General features: G+C 39.7%; 1 pseudogene; it reads right to left on the minus strand.

Annotated features, from left to right (window-relative positions):
• The window catches only part of LOC149463819 (one cut domain family member 2-like), a 76,701-nt pseudogene that overhangs the window by 43,578 nt on the left and 16,715 nt on the right, over positions 1-16,408 (minus strand).

The raw sequence follows: 16,408 nt of genomic DNA on the forward strand, positions 1-16,408 counted from the left end.
AATGTCCTCAGGGCTGTACAACTCATACATCTGGCTAAATCTTGCTCCTACTTGGCCATGCGTTTGTCTGTAGACAGCCATATGGTGTTCGATTACCTTTCCTGTGACTATATGTTTTTTACCCTTTTACAATGGGGCTTTAATGACATCCTCCTGTCCTAGGTTTTAGTTCTTTATGCCTGTCATTCTGCTGTGCTGAATGCACATCATCTGGCATTATCAACGGCCGAGGCTAATGGCATTAGCGCTTTATTACCGTAGACTGGCGGGAGGGTTGGCAGTTCTGCCAACAATTTTACAAATGCAATGTATACAGAGGTCAGTAGTATGTAGGACAGTGTACAGGGGTTAGTAGTATGTAGGGCAGTATACAGAGGTCAGAAGTATGTAGAACAGTGTACAGAGGTAAGTAGTATGTAGGTCAGCGAACAGGAGTCAGTAATAGGTAGGACAGTGTACCGGAGTCAGTAGTACTGTAAGTAGGGCGAAGTTCAGAGGTCTGTCGTATGTAGAGCAGTGTACAGAGTTCATTAGTATGTACGGCAGGGGTCAGAAGGGCATGGTAAAGGGAGGTCAATAGGGCAAGGTACTGAGGGGTCAGAAGGGCATGATGCAGGGGGGTCAGGATAGTATGGTATTGGGAGGGACAGGAGGGCATGGTACTGGGGGGGGTCAGGGGGAACGGTACCAGGGATTCAGAAGGTTGTGGTCAGAAGGGCTGGGGTGTCAAGAAGGCATGGTACTTGGGGGACAGAAGGGTATGGTATTGGGGGATCAAGCAGCTGGGGTGTTTGAAAGGCATGGTACTGGGGGGTTAGGAGGTCATGGTACTAGGGGATTAGGAGGGATGGGGTGTCAGGAGGGCTCACGGTCGACTGGTAGATCGTGATCAACGGGGTTGCCTATCCCTGCTTTACAGCTATTGCCCAACTAAAGATATCTTCCCAGCCTCCATGCTTGAAGCCATAGTTGTTGCTCCCGCTAAAAAAGATAAAAACTTGTTAGGCTTTTATCAGCCCATCTCCTTTCTAGCAGTTGATGTCAAACTTTCGGCCAAAGTCTTGGCAAACAGACTTTCTACCATCATACAAATTTTGATACATCCAGATCAAAAAGGTTTGATGCCCAATAAATCAACAGCTGTTAATATTTCTAGGATGTTTCTTAATTGTGCAATTACAAATGGATAATCCTGTAATAGAGCTCTACTTTCTTTAGCTATAGCAAAAGCATTTGACAGTGTGGAATGGTGATTTCTTTGGGATGTACTGTCTGGCTTTGGGCCAAATTTCTGTAATTGGGTGTGTCTTTTATATGTAAATACTTTTGCTAGGATTATAATAAATTAATCTTTTTCTCAATCATTCTGCCTTGACAGAGGAAGAAGACAGGGCTGCCCCAATCACCAGACATTTTTGATTTAGCCATCAAACCCACTATCCGCATTTCTTCTCCAATTTCCCTATATAGTAGGATTTCAGAGGGGTACAGGGGAGGACAAAGTGGCTATGTATGCTGATGGTACACTCCTTTTCTTGGCTGATACCCAATCCTCTCTTACACCGCATGTCCCTGCTGTTTGAATTTGGCAGGTTTACTTGTCATTCAGTATAAATCAATCCTCCTTCCCCTGGGCCCCTTATCAGGACCTTATCAGGACCTCTGCAAAGTTCCTTGTCACCCTGTAAAGTAGTGGATCGCTTTTAGAACTTGGGCATCCAGGTCTCCCAAGAGCTAGCTAATTGCCTTTCCTTGAGAACATATAATAAAATTAACAGTATTTTCAGAAGTCTAATTTGCAAGCAAAACACTCCTAGATTAAAATTGCAAACACTTCAGTGCTCCAAAGATCAGGGAGGCTTGGCTGCACTCAATCCTTGGATTTATTTCCTTAATTCTCAACTCCAACATATTGCAGGGTGGGGAGATAGAGGCCTTCATACCTTTTTAGTGAAGAAAATCTGCTTTATCAACTAGAAACTATGGCATGCTGTATATGTGAACCTTCTCAGCCCTACCCACTGTTCACCTCACTGCTAAGATCTGGGAATCAGTTAAACCACTTCTGGGCATTGATAAATTTACAAAATGTACAGATCTAGGAGACAATGACTACCTACCTGAGGTACATAAACTCCATTTGTTTTATAAATAGAAAGAGGATGGTATTTTTACTGGACTTCTTCTCAGCAACTGCAATCTAATTTCTTACTACATAAAAACAATTTTTATAAAAATGTCTAACTACACCATGCCCTAAGACCCAGTTTGGCTACATTGGTGGAACTGAGTTATCCACCCCCATAATTTATGAGCTGAATAAAACAATTAGCATGAAAGGCACATTTTCCCATGTCCATTCCCAACTTTTACTCAAATTTCTACTAAAGTTACCTCTACATTTTAAACAGGAATGGAAGTCTATCTGGAAAGTATATCCAATGAGAACTGGAAGGATGTCCTACAAGAACCTTTAGGGGGATCACTTTCTGACACTCATAGGCTGACTCATACATTCATTCTACATAGAAACTATCAAACCTTTGCATAATATTGGCCTCAAACAAGACCCCTGCTGCTCCAAATATAAAATAAATCAAGGGGTACATTTACTTTGGAGATGCCCAAAATTAATTTGTTATTGGGAGGGAGTTATACGCTCAACTACACTCACCGGAAACTTAATTAGGTACACCATGCTAGTGCCAAGAAAATATCCCCCACACCATTATACCAACACCACCAGCCTGAACCATTGATACAAAACAGGATGGATCCATGCTTTCATGTTGTTTATGCCAAATTCTGACCCTACCATCTGAATGCCACAGTTGAAATCGAATGCCCATTCTCCTCTGACCTCTGACATCAACAAGGCATTTTTGTCCACACAGCTGCCGCTCACATATTTTCTCTTTTTCAGACCATTCTCTGTAAACCCTAGAGATGGTTGTGCATGAAAATCCCAGTAGATCAGCAGTTTTTGAAATACTCAGACCAGCCCATCTGGCACCAACAACCACGCATGTTCAAAGTCACTTAAATCCCCTTTCTTCCCCATTCTGATGCTCAGTTTGAATTTCAGCAAGTTGTCTTCACCACATCTAGAAGCCTAAATGCATTGACTTTCTGCCATGTGATTGGCTGATTAGCAATTTTTTTTTACCAAGCAATTGAACAGGTGTAACCAATAAAGTGGCTGGTGAGTGAGGGTGTTTAATTCTATACTACCTAACAATCCACGCACAAGTATTATGGGTCCAGGGGCGGACTGACTATTTGGAAACTATTTGAATCTTCTCTACTAGATAGCTATACCCTCCTGGCTTTTTCCAGGGCCCTCTTTGGGGTACATCAAAGGCTCAAACAGGTATTTAATAAACCTCCAACGTTTGATTCATGGTTGTTGAAACTAGACAAAATAATTGCTTTTGAAAAAAGCACATATTGATCTTGACACACAGGGGTTTATTTACTAAAGCTGGAGAGTCCAAAATCAGACTCCCTTCTGCATAGAAACCAATCAGCTTCTAACCTCAGCTTGTTCAATGAAGCTTTGGCAATGAAACCTGGAAGCTGATTGGTTTCTATGCAGAAGGGAGTCTGATTTTGGACTCTCCAGCTTTAGTAAATAAACCCCACACTGTTCTGGTCTAAATGGCTGACATATTGGTCATCCCCACCAGCCATTTCTCCATTTTGAGTGCAGTAGCCCTTCACTATTCCCTTGCTAAGATCTCTAAATGAACGGTGACTGTACTAACTTCCTGACTGTGTTGAAGTTAAGAAACTAAGGTCTCTTGTGAATGCTGATGTACTTCCTATGTAGATGAATGTTGATAAGTAACCTGCTAAAGCCTCCAGTGTTTTGTACATGAACTTATCATTACTGCTAATGCAATCCGCTTTGACCGAAAATTGATGACACTTTTTTGCACTAATTGTATGGATTACCTATCTGTAAAGCCAGTACAACCTTCCACTTTGTTTTGCTTATTTTATAAAATTAAAATTTATTAAAAATTATCTGATAAAAAAAAAAGTTTTGACTTTAGATACACTTTAAAGCTGAAATCTAAGCAGAAAAAAACTCCAGTCTCTTACATGTACAGGCTCTCTAGACACCAATGCTGCTCTGTCATCATTAAGATAACATTAACCACTTGTCTACCAGGGCATTTTTTTAATTTTTTGCACACGTTAAAATCTGCATTTTTGCTAGAAATCACTTTAAATCCCATCCTCCCACCCAAAAGTATATATTTTCAGAAAGCAGAGACCCTGGAGAATAAAATGGTGGTAGTTGCAATTTTTTTATGTCTCTTGAGACTTGCGCAGTTATTTATTAAACACATATTTTCAGGAAAAAGTACACTAAGATGAATTTCCACTCAAATATAGCCATTTTTTAAAAAAATATTAAATATTGGGTTTTGTCAAGTAAACAGATACCAAACATGTCAAGTCTTAAGACTACATGTCTGTGGAATTACAAAAAGCTATGGTACCCAAATGCTCCATAGGTGACACTTTAAAAGCTTTTACAGATCATCAGTTTAGATTTAATTGGAACTATGGCCCAAGAATAATTGCTTTCACTCCAAGGGTCACAACGACACCTCACATGGCACAATTGATGTCACATACACATGCTTGCCGTACACTGCTTTTTTTAATGGGGTATGTGCAAGGGTGACAGGGGTGCTTTAAATCTTTTTATTTTTATTTATTTTATAAAAATCTTTTATTTCTTACACTTTTTCTTTTTTTAAATTTATTGCCAACGCATAGGGGGCTTGTTAGCCCCTATGTGATAGCATGGGCAGGTGACAAGTCCTCTTTATAGAGACCCTGGGGGTCTATTAGACATGTATCCTGTCCTCCAATGCAACTATTCCAGTAAGTTTGTGTTTGAATAGCTGCATTCCAGGGGCAAAGACTCTTCAGTTCAGTGCCCCCTTCCCCGAAAAAGGACGGTGTTGGTAGTTTTTTTATTTTATATTATTTTTTACAATTGTATTATTCTTTTTACAAAATTATTATATTGCATCAATGCCTCCCTCCCCTTACATCAGTGTTCCACTTGTTTCAAAGTACCCCTCTATGTTAGAATACCCCCTAACATCAGAATCCCCTTTTACCTCAGTGTTCTTCCTTACATCAGTGTCCCCCCCTTACATCAATGCCCCATCTAAATCAGTGTCTCCCATTACTTCAAAGTGTTCCCTTTCATCAGAGTCCCCTCGTACATCTGTGCCTCTCCCTTTATATCAGAGTCCTTTCTTCCATCGGAGTCCCCACTTACTTCAGAGCCCCTCCTTATATCAGTTCCCCCCTTTATATCAATATACCAGGGGCGGACTGACAACTCATGGGGCCCCCGGGCAATAGGGGATCATGGGGCCCCTCTGTCCTTGCCCAAACTCAAAAAAGCCTATGAAAAAGGTACCAAGGGCATCTCATGGGGCCCCCTACTGACCCCGGGCCCTCAAGTAGTGCCCGTATTTCCAAATGGTCAGTCCGCCCCTGCAATGTACCCTCTTACATCAATCCCCCCTTACAATACTGCCTTCCTTGCATCAGAACCCCTCCTTACATCAGTGTCCCCTCTTACATCAGAGTCCCCCCTTATGGAGACCATTAATGCTGCCAGTCTGCAGAGCCAGCACTGGTTGAGAAAGGGGGGGCACACATGTCCACGCACATGTCCTCTAGAGGACATCTTAGCCACACAGGCATCTGAGTTACGGCTCCTTTGCCTGCATCAGGCTCCCATACCCCTCTGCCTCAGTGGGACAGATCACTGGTGCAGGGGGGGTGCACACATATTCACCTGCATATTCTGTACCGGCCCCACTCCCCTACCGCTCTGCTCCCTCTCTGAGCAACTGCCAACATACAGGCCCCCTGCACCTTTTCCCAGCTCTACAGTAATGATGCTGCTGTCACTGTAAGCCATGGCGCCCCTCTCAAGGTAGCGCCCGGGGCACATGCCCCCCTGTACCCCCCCCCGGTCGGTTTCAGACCTGTCCTTGGCTACAGTAACAGGAATGACAGCTGTGTCCCTGGAGGTAACATAATACACATCAATCTCAGTGTTATTAGATGCAGGAGGGATGGGGGAACAGATGTTCTCTTAGTTACTCCTGCTTTAACTGGGGAAGCCATTTCCCATGGTCTCTGGAGCCTGGGTGATGCTGTCGAGGCCAGTGGGGGGCCTATTTGAGGGTCCCCTAAAAGTGATTGGGCAGCTCTGGAGCTCCTTGATCACTTTTATCGGACAGATTTTAAAGCTGGTATCAAGTTTCAACTGCAGGAACAGCAGCTATGAGCTTCATTTAACCATTTATCTACCATGACGATTAAAAACATACCCTGGTAAACAAGTGGTCACATGTATTCTACTTGAATTTGACCAAGTGTCAGTCTTCGCAGCCTCTACAGAGCAGGGATAAAGTGTGAGAGGAAAAAGCAGTATAAGGAGCCAATCAGTACATATGCTGACAAGGAGCATGCGGATAGGGAGAGAGAGCAGAGTGATGGACTGATGAGCTCAATACTGTGCTGCATCTCCTTTTATAGTGTAGTAAAAATCTGTGGCAGTTCAGGGACAACTTGGGTTGAATGATACTGCCCCAGAGATTGATTTTTATTGATTTTTTAACTTGAGCTCTGCTTTAAGTCGGGATGGGCTCTGGTTTTTGTTTAGTTTTTTCACATTGGGTCCTTGTTGCCACTTTAGAAATGCTGATGTCTGAGGTTTTGCCACTGGAAATTTAACAGGTCAATAAATTTTCTCCACACCCACAAAAACTCTCTGCTCCCCAGGCTTGTACCTTGCCAATTAAAGAACTTTTCATGGAAGAGATTTTTATTTGGCTGATCTTGTAAGTGTAAGGTGTGCAGCACATGTCCCATCTTCCATGTGCATCCTCTATCTGCAGTCTTTAATCTTTGTTCTTTGACTTTGACACTTGGAAGAGCTGGCTCCTGTCACTCCGAAGTTTGTGTCTTGTAAGAAATAAAGAGTTGCCTGTCACAACATAAAAGTGATGGATGGAGGAGGCATACATTGTGTGAGTCACAACCTGTACACACCCAGGGACACACAATTCCAGTTATACACAAAAGAAACATATACATTGTTACACATTTATTAGTTTTTTTTAGGTGTCTAAAGTTTAACTATTTGCCATCTGCCTGTGCCTTGCTATTCCCCTCTTCCTCTAGAATAGGTGTTTCCTGTGGCTCCCGAATCACATGTGGCTCCTAGGGCCCTTTAAAGTTGCTTTTAGCAAATGCCTCTCAGCAGATGCCCAATGTCATCTATCTGAGAACTCGCCCTATTATACTTTACATTTTTCATGAACATGACCTACGACCATCTTGTTAAAGAATATGTTACCCCAACATTTCCTATTCCTGATATGTGCCTGCTGTACCATGTACTTGTAATAAAAAGTAATCTGTTCTCTTTGTATTGCTTCCTTTGTGTGAAATCCCTGGTGTTCCTGCTGGTCCCTCTGCTTTCCTATTAAAAACTGACCACACTAGGCATGAGAGCACAGCGTGGTCAGTTCTCTAGCTGTGTTGGGAACTCAGCCGACCCTCCTCCAATGGTCAGACTTCTCCTGAGACTGCACCCCAACACAGCCTTTCACCAGGAAGATCAGTGTTCTGCTGTTCCCCCTACCCTCCTCAACTCTTATGCAGCTGAGAAGAGAGGGAATATGATCACTTATAAAAAAGGAGAGTTAAGTGTTTATAATGTTTTTTTATATCTATGCACAAATGTTTTGCCTTTCATTTCTTTTTTAAACTGAATGGGTTGTTTTACAAGGTGAGGGTTTACATATACTTTAAAGTGCTACTAAACCCAGGACCCTGCATTCACTATATCCGGTCTCCCACAGTACACACAACATGGAAATGCAAGTTGTTTAGTAAATATAAATTGCTAAATACCTTTTCTCACTAGCAGTATATAGCAGTCTTGTGACTTCAATCAGCGTCCAGCTGAGCACTGGTTAAAGCTTGTAGGAGGATTTTCTATTCTCCTCTGACTGTCCTATGAGGCTGCATGACTTCTCTTTCCAGACAGCTTGGATTGGCCCTGTGCTGATCACATTACACCCTCCCAAAAAAAAAAACTCTCTAGCAATACACACTAAGCTCTACATGTGCAGACTTCGCACTGCTGACCTAACTATGGCAGATGGATTGAGGATAGCATAAAAAAGGAGGGGGGGATCAGAGAAGACAGGATCAAACAGTCTTTTTACTTAATGTGGAGGGTTAACCCCTTAGGTTCAACAGTGAATATAACAAGCATGCTTTACTGGATATACAGACTGATTTTACTGTTGTGGGTTTAGTAACACTTTAATGTTTGGGATTATTATCATCAAATATATTTGATATTTTTGACTGTTATTATTTTTTTAATCTGAATTATTATTATTATTTGGAGTTATTATCAAACATTTTTTTTATAAAATATAATAAATGTTTGATAATAACCCCAAATATTAATAACAAAAACAATCCAATAAAAAATATTATTATTATTATTATTATTATTATTTGGGATTATTATCATCAAACATTTTTTATATGTTTGACTGTTTTTCTTATTTTTTTATTGGATTGATATTATTGTTAATATTATTATTTGGGATTTTTATTATCATCAAATATTTTTTATATTTGTTTGTCTGTTACTTTTTCATGCTAAGCATGTTTACCCATGAGTGTCTTTCACTTCTGTTTTTTAATCTTATCAATCTACAAACAGGAAGGAAACTCTAGCACAAGGCCCACTTAGTGTAATAAATATAGTTTGGTTTTTTTTGTTTTGTTTTTTATTGCTTTCCTTTCAAATACAGTGTGCTTGTTCTTGATAAGAATGAATTGATTTTTAACTGTTTTTATTACACGGCACAATTTTGTACCCATAGCATGACCTGTGACAATTCGGTGAGGACTGGACCATGTAGGGTTTCCCTAGGTAAGGGATAACCAGTTGCCTTTGAAATCATTATCTGAAATCAGCTGTGCAGAGATAGGTTGGGTTGTTAGGGGAGGAATCTTCAATGCGTACCTATTCCCTTCTATAAATATCTGTGGCAGCCCTTTCCATAGCAAACAGTTTATTTAGGTACAGGTGATTTCATATATTCACTCAGATTTATTACAGTCATTGAGTTTCCACTAAGTTATTTTGCTTAGAACTGTAAGTCACTGGACAATATTGTGTAAGTGGAAAAAGTTTAAAGCAGTATTAAACCCCAAACCAAAAATGTAATATATTGCCGCTTACCAATTATTTAGATGCGGTGGCTGCATTCCTTTTCTTTTTTTTAAGGCTTTTTCCCCCTTTGTTTTCACCTTATGATCTGGCCAGTAACACACCTCATGTATTAGAGCGCCCCCACTCTGGATGAAAGAGCACAGGGGGCACCTTTGACAGCAGCATTGTCAGTATGGGGGGAGGGTGAGTATTAGATGAACTAGCAGATTTAAATATACTAAAACATTGAAGCCAAATTCCAGCTAGCACTTTATAGGCAGTTATAGCAAACTGTTTTTTTTTTGTTTTTGGGATAAAGGTTGTACATAAAAAAAGCGGATTATTGTAAGCAACCCTGTCAGTGGTAAATGGTTTGTCTCTCTCCTGTAACTGTTACATCTGCAGAAGAGCTTGTTCTTTTGAAAAACAGACTTACTGGCTGGATCGCCAGATGAAAATAAAGGTAAGAAAGTCTAAAAAAAGAAAAGCAATGCTGCCATCACAACTAAGAAGTGGTAAGCTGCAATGTAATAAATGTTTGCTTTTTGGTTTAATACGCTTTAACATTTTTATCTTAAACCACTTCCCGGCTATTGTAAAATGACGGCAGGGCGGGAGCTCTTCCATCCTGGGTGCACATCATATGATTTCCTATGCGGCACAATCTGTCTCCGAATGTGTCCACCGGACACTGCCGGTACCATGTGATTGCTGTGAGCAATCACAGCAGATCACATGACAATTGTACATTCATTCTGTACTATTGTGTTGATCTCTGTGATTGGTCACAGTGATTACATGGTACAGACAGGGCCAATCACAGTCCATCTGTACCATGTGATTAGCTGTGGCCAATCACAGCTAATCACAATTGTACTTAGTGAGTGAATGGATTTAATTTAGAAAAATGGTTGCTTATAACAGTGATTACCTGGTAACATTGTATTACTCTGGTCACAATATGTAAAAAAAATTACGTAAATGAAAAGAAAATTGTAATAAAAAAAGAAAAAAATATTTAAAAAATTGAAAAACAAAAAACTGTGAAAAAAAACCTTTTTTTTTAATTTCTTCATTTTCCAAAAAATTGTGACAAAAAATAAATACCTTTGACTGTCTATTTTCCAAAAAGGGGTCATTTGGGAGGTATTTTTTACTGTCCTGGCATTTTCGGGCCTCAAGAAAGGAGATTGGTCCCCAGTACATCAAAACTGAACAATTTTCAAATATATATGCCATAGTATGTGGGCTCTACAGACTAAATAATAAACACTGATTTGGGTTATTTTTACTAAAGAAATGTAGCCAAACACATTTTGCCCTAAATTTATGAACAAAGATTATTCATTTGCAAAATTTTAATTTATTTAGCAAAAAATAAACTCAGTGGTGATTAAAAAACCACCAAAATAAAGCTATTTGCGTGAAAAAAAAGATAAACATTTCATTTGGGTACAGTGTTGCATGACCACGTAATTGTCATTCAAAGTGTGACAGCGCTGAAAGCTGAAAATTGGCCTGGGCAGGAAGGGGGTGAAAGTGCCTTGTATTTAAGTAGTTAGATAGTTCAAAACAAAATAAAATTACAAAAATATCTATTTTGTTCAGTTCGTTTTTTAAAGCATGTTTCATCCAAGCAGTTATAATGGCCAATGCCTTCTTGTATAAGCATTTCCTTTTCTGCATAACTAAAACATATCTATTGGTCAAAATGTAAACTAATGTATGAATTTCCACATGTATTTCAATTGCTTCTAGACTAATCTAAATCAGGAGTGTCAAACTGTTGACCCTCCAGCTGCCCCTTGAGGCATTGCAAGGCTGACAGTTACAAGCATGACTCCGAAAGGTAGAGGCATGATGGGACTTGTAGTTTGGCAACAGCTGGAGGGCCACCAGTTTGACACCCCTGATCTAAATGATCCTGACGTTTTGTAAACTTACTCCCCACACATTTCCTTCCTGTAATTCTTTGACATGTAGTCACTATACCTTGTTGATAGGCACTGCTGTGCCACACATTTCATATTGCCTTCTGATCTACAGAGGAGCTGAGAGGAGGAGTTTCAGGAGGCACAGTCAGTACAGGAATCACTGCTTACAGGTGTGATGGATTTGGTAAAATGCCTATTTAGTTTCCTATTGAATATATATATATATATATATATATACGCTATTTCTATAAGTTTTATAAATATTTACTTTTATACTTTAATACATATGTTGTGTGAATATTTTCTGTCTGCTGGGCTTTGTGGTACTATAAGAAATCTTTGCTTAAGAAATGTCTGCTCACACACACTGCCCCCCTCCCATCGTGCCAACTTGAAACAAAGGAATGTTGTTTTCCTATAAGATAAGGCCTGGAAGAAGATCACACCTATACCATGACGGAGATTGTTTTCGTGTGGAAATGACCAATCAAAGACTAATATAATGCTTATGCTGTTCTCACATGACTCTTGCATCATTTTGCATATATAAGCTCACTTTCTCATTATAATAAACTAGAAGTATTCATAGACTGAACTTGTGTGTCAGCGTGAGTCTCTTCCAGTGTGCGCACATTCCAAAGCTAGCGTCATAAATTAGGACAGGAACAGATAAGCACTGGACGATTCAGTCCTTGACTAAATCACAGGCAGCAAGGTACCATGGGATATGTAGTCCTTAAAATATGTAAACAGCAGAGGAAAAGAGGCAAAACATGTGCGGTATCCAGGAAAATGTGGAAAGAGATGGCCAGCAGACAGGCAGAGGAGAAGAGATTAAAAAAAAATGTTATATTGGATTGTCAATAATAACTATTGTTTGTATTGCTCTTCCAATGCTGATGTTATAAAATGAAAATGTATGCTGTGAACAAAGATCACCATAGATTGTGTCGTGTGCTAGGGACACATTCATAATGGTAAAGATGGTCCTGACGACTAGTATATTTTTGAGTCTACACTGGCCAAGCGCCCAGGCAGGATGCCACTAGAGAAGTAGTGCACCATAGAAACTGTTGTACTGTGCATATGCTCTGCCTGAATTTTCATTCATTTTCTAATGTGTTCGTACAAGCCTCTGGACTCTTCTTTTTTTGGAGTGGACAGTCTTACCATGGCTCAGCTGGCCATTCTGTCCAAGAATCTTTTGGTGTCAACAGTTGGGCACCCATTTTCACATGTCCCTTTGGCACCATACTTCATTGTTACAGCAGCTGTAGAATCTACAGTCTGCACAAATAGAACATCTGCTATGTCAAGCAATTAAAACCAAATGGTTTTGACATATTGCAGCTTACTAGTCCTTAGATGTGGTGGCTGCAATTGACATGATTGGGACTGCCTGCACAGGGATGCATGGAACATCTGTACATCCCTTTGCTGGCAAACATATCCCTCGCATGGGCTTACCCTTTATTACGCCCATGTAAACAAGGCCTTAATGTCTTCTTATTCCTAGAGCACATAAGAAAATTGGACAGGTTTCTGTAGACTTTGTGCAAATTAGTACAAATTCTGATATGGCCCCCTTTAGTGGTCTGGGAGTCTCATAAATGTTACAAAATGAGGAATCCTAATAGCTGAAAGCTCTAAAAAAAAAAAAAAAAAGAAGTTTGAACCAAAAAAAGTCACCAATCTTCTGAATCAAACATATACCGGTAAATTATAAACTGAACATAAAAACATCTTTGGCCCACTCTATGGCAACAGAACCTCAGACCCTCAGACCTCAATTAAGTGACAATAATAAATTAAATAAATTAATAAATTAAAAGCACAAAAGGTGAGAGTAAAAATACATTTCAACAAGTTTAGTAACAAGTCTGGGAAAATATTAGCAAAATGTTTAAGGGAGACTAAACTTAGGTCCTTTATAACGCAGGTAAATAGGAAAGGATTCAGCATGGTCCATTTACCCAAAGAAACTGCATAGTGTTTAAGACAGTAATATGAATCCCTGTACAACTTATCCTCTGAGGGACAGGCATCTAAAACAGACAAAATTAAACAATACTCAGACAGTTTAAGGATCCCCTGTCTTAGTCATGAAGAAAGACACATTTTGGATACCCCTATTTCAGGGAAGGAATTAACTGCAGCAGTAAAGGAAATGCAACCTCATAAAACCCCAGGCCCCGATTGCTTTTCCTAGTTTATTATAGAACTTTTTATCACATCCTGAGTAGGCTATTCCTTGCAGGCTTTAACTCAATATAAGTCTTCCATGATTTTCCCATGAACTCATTATGGGCTCACATTATGGTACAGCCAAAGGAGGGCAAGGAATTGACATAATGTTCTAGTTCTTGTCCTAGCTCTTTACCCAGAGTTGATCTTACACTGTTTTCCAAGATCTGAGCCAACAGACACTAATTTAGCAAATAATTCACCCTTACCAGATAGGTTTCATTCTATAAAGGGAGGTTAAAGACAATACTGCAAGCCCCCTAAATATTATTCACATGGAACATTTAAACAGCCCTACCACCAACCTACCATTATTTCTACAAATGTTGAAAAGGCTTTTGGTTATGTAGATTGGTCATTTCTGCAAGCCATCTTACTGCACATAAACCCTGGGGACAGTATGAGTAGATGGATTTGGGATATGTTATCCCATCCCTCGGTGGCAGTCAAGGTAAAGCAGGTATTCTCAAAACTACTTCCCCTTGAGAAGCAGGACACAACAAGATTGCCTGCTGTCCCCTTTGTTCTTTGTGCTTACTTTAGGATAATTTTTATTCCACATCAGGGCAATATTAACATCACAGGTCTGCCAGGAAATCCAACACTAAAGTAGCAGGGTATGCTGATATCCTAATTTTCATTTTATCACCGAGGCTGAGACATTACTGCCTAACCTTTTGTCAGAATTTAAAAATAAGGGAAGGTGTCAAATTTTAAAATTAATTGGCAGAAATCAGGAAATTTCAATATCCTTATGCATTGCATCTGAAACATCTTGGCTAACTTCTCTATTAAATGGGTGACCTATGTCATTGAATATTCATCTTATGACCTCTGTAGATTTTTTTTACGCCAATTTCCTCCTTTTTCTTACTACTGTTGAACCTTTGGAAATTGAATTCGCATCTCTGGTTCTTGTTTGGCAGAATTAACATCCTTATGATGAATGTCATGCCAGGCTTTCATTTCAGGCTTTTATATCTCTTACAGCTAGTCAGAATACCATAGTGTAGGCCATAGCCTTTTATCCAAACCTAAGTCTGTGAGAGGCATAGATTTTCCAGACCCCTTCACAAATCACAAGGGAGTTCATTTTTCCAGAATTCTTGACTGCGCAGAACTCTGCTTCCTAGAAATGGGTTCCGTTTGAGCTATCCTTTACTGATCAGTCTCTTTAGGGTCTGCCTGGTTAGGTGTTGATATTCCGCAAAGTCTTAGGTATCATTCAACAATTGGACACACATTGAAAGTGCCCTCTCAAGGTAGGACACCATCCTTAACTATTCCCATTAACTTTTTCATAATTCTGGCCACAGGATATCCTAATTCTCCCCAGGGATACAAGATAAGGACTTCCAACCAGTTATTAGCCTCAACCATGTGAGATAAAACACAAAAAGATCTCTGGGTGGTTACAAGTATCGACAAGACATCTTATTTAGACAAGACATCTAAGTACGGACATCCTCTGCTCTCCTCACCTCTGGAGAGCTTTACAAATTCATAATTTCCTTATGCACCATTTTAGGGGACTGTACTCATTTTTGTGAGCGATGGCTTTCGAGGCACTATGCCTGGAAGGAGGTCCTCTTGAGACATGGCCCATGTCCCACTCTTTTCTCAACACTTCATATGAGGCTTTCACACTTGAATAATTGCTTAAGTGGGAGAGGGATCTCGCCATCTCACTGTCTGATGAATAAAAGGCGCACATTCTACTCTTTCCCACAAGGCCTCCATAAATAGTAAAATTCAAAAAACAAGATATAGAACCTTGTCAAGATTTTTTTCCATCTTCTATTCACATTTATTGAATACCTTTAATCTCATATTCCAAGAGAATTGGACACAGTAAGGATCCAAAAGACTGTCTCAATGTTTCTTTATCTTATTAGTCTTGTGTCTTAAAATACTGCATTTTGTCTATTATATTGCTAATTGATGTATGAATAAAATTTGTGATCTTATTCCTTCATTATATGGAGATGTAAATATACTTCTGCTGTATAGTATGAAATCAAAACAAGGAATTGGAAAACAAAGCTATCATTATTTTTTTCTTCAAAATGCATATTGTGGAACTTAAAGGATAAGTTCATCTTTGGGAATATGAAATGTTTTTAGGGTGAAACATGTAACATGTTCCCAATGCTGCAGCAGCTGCCCAATCCCCCCTCCCTGTGACAGCAGTATGGGGAGAAATGCCCTGTACAAGCTGTCACTTTTTGAAAACAGCGTGGCCGTGTGGGCATGGCCATGTCATTCCTTCACAGAGTTCTGTGAGATGGCCACTAACCACTTCGATACTGGAAGCAGCATGCATTCCACTGCCCAGAAAACTTGTGACTGGAAGTTGCGTCACCAAGCTTCAATGCATTTCAACCTGATTGGTCGTCCTCAAGAAGTTTCCGGTATTCTTCTTCCCTCTGTATACGAGCTGACTATACAGGGTTCCAAAAGCACCATTATATGTGAGTGTAACTCATTAAATTTTATTTAATAAAAATACCTTAATGGTTTTACACTATGGGATCTTTCTTCCTGTTACCCTTCTCCTGAGTACATTCATCCCTGTTTGCTGCATACTTCCTGGACAATGGAACCAAGACGATTCTATACGGGAATGCCCCACAAGTGCTGTTGACCGCACTGGTGATTATTGGTCACCGACAAAGGGTGAGTGTGAGTCCATATGGGACACAGATAACACTGTCAAGTGGAGCACCATATTAATATAAGAGCACCAGCACTTTATCACCAGTTGGGATTATACTTGGACTGTTTATGTTTTATTTTTCAAATCTATAAGATGTTATTAATTACGTGTTTACTTGTTACTTTTATGGCTAAATTCTTGACTGTTAAGGTAGGTAATACACTGTTTTATCTCATCCCCTGGAAAAACAAGTATATTATTCTTCATCTGTAGGGAGATATGTTT

This window comes from Staurois parvus, unplaced genomic scaffold (genome assembly GCF_062004578.1).
Source record: "Staurois parvus isolate SC_StPar_1 unplaced genomic scaffold, SC_StPar_1.0 ptg000151l, whole genome shotgun sequence".
Taxonomy (NCBI): Eukaryota; Metazoa; Chordata; class Amphibia; order Anura; family Ranidae; genus Staurois; species Staurois parvus.